Raw genomic sequence first — 9,170 nt, 5'->3', positions numbered from 1 at the left:
ATATAGCTGGTATCATGCATGAATTTTATGATATAACAATTTTTAGAAATGTTATGTTATTGTCTGTTATTGCAGCTTGGCTTTACTACTGCTAGAAAAGTGATAAATTCACAGAAGGGGACCCCACTTGTGACACCAGGAAAACATAGACTATGTAAACATCCAGTGACTGATGCTGATGATTTTACGAAAGATGCAATTGCGAGATTTATTTATGACAAGTTACATAAAGGTAGGGAAGTTACAGGAATTATTGTGTTGATTTATGGAATGTAATTCTGATATTAGTCATATGTATAAAATTATGGCATAATTTTCATTTATTGTTACAGGGGAAGTACTAACAGCAGCAAAAGTTCTGGAACATATGAATGATAATTATGAAACATATTTATTTAGAGGATCCTTATCATCAGTGAAAAAAGTTTTGAAAAGAGATGACATTTCTATGGAGCAAAAGGGATCCTTATACACATGTACGAGAAAGTGATGTTATTCGTTTTTGAGAGAGTATATAAGAAATGTGGAGCGTGAGAACCCTAAACCCGTAGTATTCTTGGATGAGACTTGGATTTTTATGAATGGTAAATTTCAATGTATTGTGAGACATTGAGTGATTGAATTTTTTACTAACAAATAGGTTAACACTTAATGGAATATGAAATTGCAATTAGAATAGGCTACTAGTAATGAATTCAGGTGGGAACAACATGTTTTGCAATTAATAGTTTCATATTATAACTAGAGGTTAGTTATAAAATTCTGGAACGGTTTTCCTGTGTTTAAAATTTTAGTGTCTCTTAGAGTTTCAATGTGAATTGCTTTTCTCTCTCTGTTTTTTTTAAGTAGGATCACCCACTTAGTCATGGAATAAACCAGGTGACGTTTCCAGTGACATGAATGGTGTTATTTGTAGACCAACAAATGAGGTTGGAAGATTAGATGCCGGAACGAAAGGTGGATTTATACTCGGTAAGTTATATTGATTTATATTTTACATAAATTTGGCAAGAGTAATTTTTTTAATCAGGGTACAAAAATATAAAAATTGGTGACTAAATAAAAACATGGGAAAGCCTTTCACCAAAGAGGATCTCATGTGATGTTATGTTCTCTTATGTGCTATAATTGCAATAAAAGAATAAATTAGTTTTATTTTCTTTATTTAAATGCTGGGAATTCATGTGACGTAATTATATGCCCAGGTATAATTTTTATTGCAGGTGCTGATTTAATTTTTTCATGCAATTGAAAGAAAAGTCAGGACTACCATAGTGCTATGAATGGCCCTGTAGTTGAGAAGTGGGTGCAAACACAGTTGTTGACCTGAGAACGGCAATGCGTTATTGTCATGGATAGTGCTGCATATCATAGCAGACTTGTGGAAAATCAGCCAACAACAAAATGGAGGAAAGAACAGCTACTGGTGATTGCAACTGAATATAATAGATTTGTTGTACTAAATGATAAGAGTTGATGGTGTGATATCACCTTTTGATATTACATTGCAATATTAATTTCCATACTTTACAGTCATTATTATTATTATCATTATTATTATTATTATTATTATTATTACTACTACTACTACTACTACTACTACTACTACTACTACTACTACTACTACTACTACTACTACTACTACTGCAACTGTTTCTCTTATTTCTCATGATTAGGCATACTTATAGATGCTACTTTTTTCTTTCAGGTGAAATTGAATCTACATAACAATCCTAAGACAACAGAGCCTTGCCAATTACTGTCCCGAAGCGGCCTTGTCTTATGTGTTGTGTCTATATACAATTAATTCTTTCAGCTTTTTTCCCCCTTAATGTAATGAAGTTGTTGGTTGATTGATATCCAGTGTTCAGCAGTTGATGTCATTTGTTATCTTGCACTCCAATATTTAACCAGATGATTGAAAGTTGTGTAAAGTTGGACAGTCAAGACAATGATCCATATCTTCATTGAGATTTGAGAAATGGCACATGGGAGATTCTGAAATATCAGTTCTTTGTAAATATTTGAGACAATCATGGCCTGTGATAATATGAGTACTGCCACTGTAGATTTTCATAGAAGTTCAGTTATTAAATTAGGTGTATTATTTTTACTATGTATTGTACTATATTTTTGTTTTGCTTAATTGATGAATTATATATGCTGTAAATTGAATAGTAGACTGTAGACCTATAGCTTAACTGATGAATTGTATGTGCTGTTAATTAAATAGTAGGCTGTATACCACAAGCGATGAATTGTTTATGCTTGTAATTTGAAATAATTTGCATGATATGTATTATTAATTTCTGTATATTTCAGCTGATTGAATTGTTTATACTTTTAAATTGAATTAACTTGCTTGCTATGTATTATATTTTATAGCTTAACTGATGAATAATTGTTTAGGTTTGTCAATTTAATAATCTGAGTGCCATGTACTTCATATTTTTAGTAGAGCCACCAAATGTAGCTTAGTCGGTAGACCCGGCCTGCAAATTCAGAGCTGCACTCGAGGGTAGGTTGGATTCCCCATTTGGTCTGATTAGTTAGTTTCTTCTGAGGATTTCCCTCCATCGTGGAGCGAATGCCGGATGGCCTATTGCAATTTTTTCATTTGCTTTAGAATCTTTCCCATTTTTGTTACCACATTGTCATGTTCTGATCTTGTTATTCTTTTAACAGTGTGGTAAGATGCAAGTATAGATAACCTTACAGTAATTTTGCTACCTTTCAGCTACCTCATTACATCCCACTCCATGAAGTTCAGGGAGCCACTGAAGTACCAGTCGTCGATGTAATTCGACCATTTTGCTTAAAATTTTAAAACACTATAAAATATTGAGATTTCTTGCTGTTACGTCCAATACTGTAGCAAGAATATCTGATTTTGAATCTGATAGTATGACAGCCTTCTCAGATTTATGAAGTTGATACTGGAGATTTTGTAAGCTTAAAAGTGTATCTAAATTTTCACTATCGAAATTTGTCAGTGTTTGAAGTTAGTTAGTTAGTTAGTGGTGTTTAAAAAGGGCGCGTCAGCTACTATGGCTATTTGCGCCCTTATCTAAAATCTTTCACTAAACACAAACACAATACAATAACCAGAACGTTTAAAAGAACTAAAAGGCATTGTCACTGTTAAAATGGGGCAAACAAGTGTTTGAATATAATTCCCTGTAAAAGGGAATATACTGATATTGTACTACAACACCACTACATCTATAGCTTGGTAAACAGGATCCATCTATAAAAAATACTGTATGTAGTCACTCACTGACCAGATCATTTATCGTTTCTAATGATTTTTAAAATGTCTGGAGAAGTATCACATTTCTTAATATCATCTGTTAAAGTTAACTTATATACTATTCATTTTCAAATAACTTGGGATTGTGTTTTATTAGTAAAGTTTCCCTTAATTGAGCAAGTTTGAGTTCTCCAAGTAGAGTCAAAAAGTCTGTTGGGATTTTGGCTCAGTTTATTAATATTTGTGGACTGTGATTTTTTGTTCTAGACAACCATATTATCTGCAAATGATGAGATTATCATAAGATCTATCTCTTTAGTTAGACCGTCGACATTAATATTGGAAAATGTATTCCTGAAAACAACAATGTGGGAAGCCCAGATGAATCTGTCTCTATTTACATATTTGTGACAATGAATCAAATAATCAAGTCACTGACCCAGTGTAACACTTTATCATGGACACCCTAAGTTTGCAATTTCTTAAGTGATTTATATCTACAGAGCCATATGATCCTTGAAAATAAATTAAAATTGCTAAGGTGTTTTGTTTTCTGTTTAAAATATCTTTAATATCTTGACTAAAATTTAAAATCTGTCCATTTGTTGAATGTAATTTTCTAAATTCAACTCAATAAGATGAAAGTTAGTTACTAGATTCCAGGAACCAATTTAATCTATGAAATCATCTCTTCCATAATTTTGGCTATCATACTGGTAAGTGGTATCTGTCGATAACTCGAAAAGATATTAGTTGAATAATTGATTTTCAAAATTGATGTTATGATAGATTTTCTCAAGACAGATATTGTATTTTAGATGAGATTACAAGATAAAAGTAGTGAGTTTGCTTGTTTGGCAACATGTTTAAGAAAATCAGCATGTGTATTGTCTGGACTTGGAGATGTTTTGGGTCTTATGTTATTAAATTAATAGTAATATTCAGTTCTTGATTAAATATTGTTATATAAAGTAGATTGTAAATTTAATATTTCTTTCAGTTTTTCCTTAATAGTCTGACGTACACAGATAAAACTAACAACCACACCACCAACTAATCTAATAGAAATTAAAATATAATTAAATGTATATAAAGTAATTAAAATTATAAATACACGTAATAAACCATAACCCCCTAATTTCAACAATATACTATTTTATTCCCTTTTACAGCTTGTAGATAATTATTAATTATAGTTATTACTTATTAGCGTAATATTTATTGAACTTATTGGCTATTTCACTTCGTTTGAAAGATGTTATTGTGTACAAAAAGCATTTTTGGATGATCGTTTCATGCTGTATGTTGTGTATAAATCTATGATTTCTGGCCATCTGTTCTGTGTAATCCATCTTTTGTATAGAATTAATAAAATACTCTTTTGGTAGTAATTATTTTATTAATTGAGTACTTAATTTTCACCAGCTCACATTTCTTGAATCATTTGTTTTTTCTTATTTAAATTTAGGACACAAGAGCCAAAAAGAGACTTCACAGTTATGTATCATACATTTTTTCAATGACAGACGTGGAGTTGCAGAAATAGTAAGTGTAAAATTACTAAGCAATTTACAAACAAATGAAATCTTTAAAAAGGTATCTAGAAGTGAAATTACTTATGGCTTTTAAGGACCAAAATTATTTTTGTAAGTTGATTTATTATTATTTCAGTTTTAGCCTATTTGTATTATCCATTTCCTTACTAATTTCAAAAGATAATCAGAAGTTCATTCGAATTCCAACCAAAAGTCAATTGGCTATTAATTTATCTACCTTTAGGAAGTACAGTATATGTACGCTGGAATCTTTGAAGTGAAGTGACAATAATTTAATTGGTATTGGAACAGATCTGATTCTTGAATATTATTATACTATACTTTGTTGTATATTTACGTCTAGTAACCTATTAATGCTAATACTTATAATGTAAAGGAATAAAAGAATAGAACATAGCAATACACTTCTCATGCTATTCATTTCCTCCATTTCTCATATACTTCGCCTACGAAAATATATTACAAATTATTGAAACTATTCAGAATAACCTTCCAACATAAAGGTAAAGTACGGTGAGTAAAGAAGTCATACAGTACATAGGATCGTGATTTTACTACATGTGGTGATATCTGGTAACAGTTGGCAACACTGACAAGACAGAAATATTTGCTGTTTGGGAACTGAACTTACGTGATCCTCACTATATTCGCGGTCGAAGGCAACAACCTGTTCACCACGCAAACACCCTTGTGGACTGTGATGTTACTAATGTTCAAGCTTTCACACAGGTTTAGTCAACCAGAGTTCAGTAAGTCGTGCTATATTTGCAATGGTTTTAATAAAGTTGGCTATTTTAGGTTCCAAAAAAATCAAAATAGTTATTGTTGTGGTAAAACAGGCATTTTAGGCGAAATAAAATTCTTACAGCAGGACATAATATTGATTTTTCTGAAACGTGAAAATACATGATCGACTTTGCTCAATCTTTCAGCAAAAATTTTGCATTTATCCTACAATTCGAGGTCTAGTAACTAGTCATTTAGTGTTTTTCCTCCTAAATGTTTCTCCTTTTCGAATGTTTATCACATTTTCTTCAAATTATTTATCTCGTACTGTTCTGTATGATGCTCATTGGAAAGTAACATGTACAATTTCTTCAGTTCAGTTTTTCTTTATTATGCACCTAAAATGCTAAATGTTCTGGTGTGAAATACAGCATGAAATTGCATTCAGTTCCGAACAAAATTCCATTTGATCCATTAAGTTACTCTTCTATTCAAGGTAAAGAAAAGTAGCGATATTCCTCTACTTTTCCTTCAGCATTATTTCGGAATAAGTTCTTATTTATTTAATTATTACATGGGTGCATATAATAATAATATTAATAATAATAATAATAATAATAATAATAATAATAATAATATGATACAAAGTATTATTCCTTAAAGTTTTCAAGCTTCAATACTATCAAATGTTGAGCGTTTATTTTAGGTGTCACTCTTTATTCCCTTCCAATCCAAATAACTAATCACGAAATTATATATGCCGGTACCGTTATGTCGGAAGTTGTAGTATTGAATGGCATGTTCGGACATTTACCCATGAAGCTGTTGAAATGAAACGATTAGCTATATACATTTTTATAAACGTAGCTGCGTTCCACGAAGTAAAAATAATCCAAGGCTGAGTATGGACATGAGTTCGATTCCCGCCAGAATTGAATACGTGGTTGGGTTTTTCCTTAACTATACGTAAGACGACTGTCGACTGTCGTGGATTCATTCGCCAAATACCATCCCGCCATCACCAATTTTACCTAGGATAGTTAACTTTGCAATTGATAGCCCGTCCGTCAAATAACCGATTAAACAAATGTGAAAACTCTTTGATGAAATTATTCGGCTAAGAATGTACCATTGCGTCAAACAAATAGTCTCTATAAAGTAAAGTAAATTCATGGCGCTACAGAATACTAAAAACTAATTAAGGCTACGTTGTACGTTCATAGGACAGCATAAATCGACTGGCTGTGTCAATTTTTCCAGCCTCAGTTTCAAACAGACTAACAAAGATAAGGAGCGGCATAACTGTAACAGAAGCCTCGAACTTGTTAGTCACCATATGTCAGTGATGAAACGGACCGGTGCAAGTGAGTAGCACGTCCACGAGGTATCTGATTCTAGTTAGAAGATAAAACAGTTTGCTCAACGATACTATGGATTAGTAGAATTTTGTTCTTGTGGTACATATGCTCATGTCGTACATCTACAGCCTGCTTGAAAACAAACCCTGATTTTCGTTACATATTAGATCTCAACAAAGCGATCGCAGCCGCGGGGCGGGCGTACAAAGCATGTAAAATCACTGTTTGAGTGATAGCTTTTAATCTTCTTTCATACTGGTGATTTGTACGATAATGTTTGCTATTACAGATCTCTCTGAGGATGTAGTTTCTATCTAACGCAGTAAACAATAGTGGCTTCATGGAAACAATTTTCGTAGGAATACTTCCAATTTCTTTAAATCTTCTTCAGTATTCGGAGTTTTGAGATTTGGATGTAGGCCTAAATTGGTTGTAATGCGACAAGGAGAAAAATCACTTTCTATTACCGTTAATCAAATGTTAAATTGGTAGACTCTTAGGCACTTTAACATACGAAATAATACATCATAGTTATGGAATAGTACAAAGAAGATGTAAGATTTTCTACAGTAACGTCTCGTGACGTAGAACGAATATTTCCGTAGTATAAATATTGTGTTTTATTTTCTTCTGAACATAAAAGGAGCATTTCTTTTGATAAACTGAAAATGTTTATTGTTATTTGTTATAGTGAAGCTAGAATCATAATTGTATACGTTGTATGTTATTTTCATATGTATGAATAAATTATTTTAGATTGGGAGTTGCGAAGTTTATAATTTCAAATTATTGGTTTTATGTTATTCGTTTATTATTTTCTTGTTTTAAGGTCATGGACGATTGGAATACATGTTTGATTTCCACCCGGCTGTACTACATATTTGTCGTTCTCGTTCACTGGCATTGAGAGCTGTGCTACTGGACTACTTTTCATTCGGTAGAGATATATTCCAAACTCACACAACTTAACTTTGATTATAGTCATCCTTGTTCTATAATAATTGTTTCCTAATATTTATTTACCAGAATTCCATTCTTGAATACAGTTTTTTTTAGTGATTTTTAACTATTTGTTCTTCAATAGCCATTACCAGTGCTAATTTCCCGATGTTGCTATTTCCAATATATATTTTTATTAATTCGAATAATATTTGACGAATAATTTATTTCGTAACATCATTATCCAGAAGCAACAACATTACTTTATACTACTCCGTGGCACAGAAAACACAAAGTAAGACTGGAGTGCAGACATGTCTGTACGGTATGTGAAATTGTTTCGGAACGAGGAGGGAGGATAATGTTCATTAACGGCTATAGGTCTATGTTGTGTAATACTGTCGAGATACAAAAAATATAAAGAGTGTAACCAGCATTTTTGTATGAGTGCAATGCTACCGTTGTTTAGTCAACTGTCCAAAGACAGGTTTGAACCTCATTAATGACACCAATAGGACATCACTCACGAGGTACCTAATCCTGGACATAATGGGTTAGTGTGGCCAGTTTCTTTCCCCCTCCATTTCATACATCTCTGACTGGTAACATATTTCACTAGTCAGACTTAAGATGTATACAAAAAAATTGTTCTTCCTCTGACACATCGTCAAGTGGGATGTAGGCCTACTGCCTGATAATAGAGCACATATCATCCAGAACCTTAATCAGAGGGAATGCAATGCTACTATCATATATTAAATTAACGATCAGTCAATCATGTAAAAGGAGAGTGGTCACCTGTATTTTCCTAACAAGGAAGAGAGCTACAAGTCTCGGGAGAGACTACTTAAAAGTACCATCGAAATGTCATACTTACTGCCAGATATGTAAAACTAACCATAAAGAGTGTGTACAGCGGAACGTTTTATATTTTCCCTCTGAGTCTTTATTTCGCCTTGTCATATTGGTAAGTAGACCTGGGAATAAACGTCTAGGAAGATCTTAAGTGTATTCTATAGAAAATATAATAATTATTTGAAAAAAAGGTCCTGGAGAAACCCATTCTAAGGAGATTTCGCACTTTGAAATCCATTACCGTTTGGCACACTTGAAATCGTGATCCCGGGATGCTAAGGCATGTATGGTATCCGCTAGACCACTCAGTACAAGAATTCCAGGAGAGTTCTTCGTGATAAACTGATAGTCATAGGCTATGTGCAATCACCAACCAAAATTTCACTTCAATAGCACAGGCTGATTATTAATATTACTCCTTCAAGTGGGTGTGTTTTACTGTCTGAAAGTGACCTTACTTGGTCATAGAATATGGTAACTATATAA

General features: G+C 32.5%; 1 long non-coding RNA gene across 1 annotated transcript; it reads left to right on the top strand.

Annotated features, from left to right (window-relative positions):
- The first annotated feature begins 432 nt into the window (after window positions 1-432).
- Window positions 433-5,026, top strand: LOC138707938 (uncharacterized). Its single transcript, XR_011334466.1, has 4 exons — window positions 433-584; window positions 847-972; window positions 1,224-1,426; window positions 1,709-5,026. It is a non-coding gene; the product is annotated as an uncharacterized lncRNA (long non-coding RNA).
- The last annotated feature ends 4,144 nt before the right edge of the window (window positions 5,027-9,170 follow it).

Source organism: Periplaneta americana, chromosome 10 (genome assembly GCF_040183065.1).
Source record: "Periplaneta americana isolate PAMFEO1 chromosome 10, P.americana_PAMFEO1_priV1, whole genome shotgun sequence".
Taxonomy (NCBI): Eukaryota; Metazoa; Arthropoda; class Insecta; order Blattodea; family Blattidae; genus Periplaneta; species Periplaneta americana.
The sequence above is the reverse complement of the archived record's forward strand: the minus strand, read 5'-3'. Positions and strand labels throughout refer to the sequence as shown.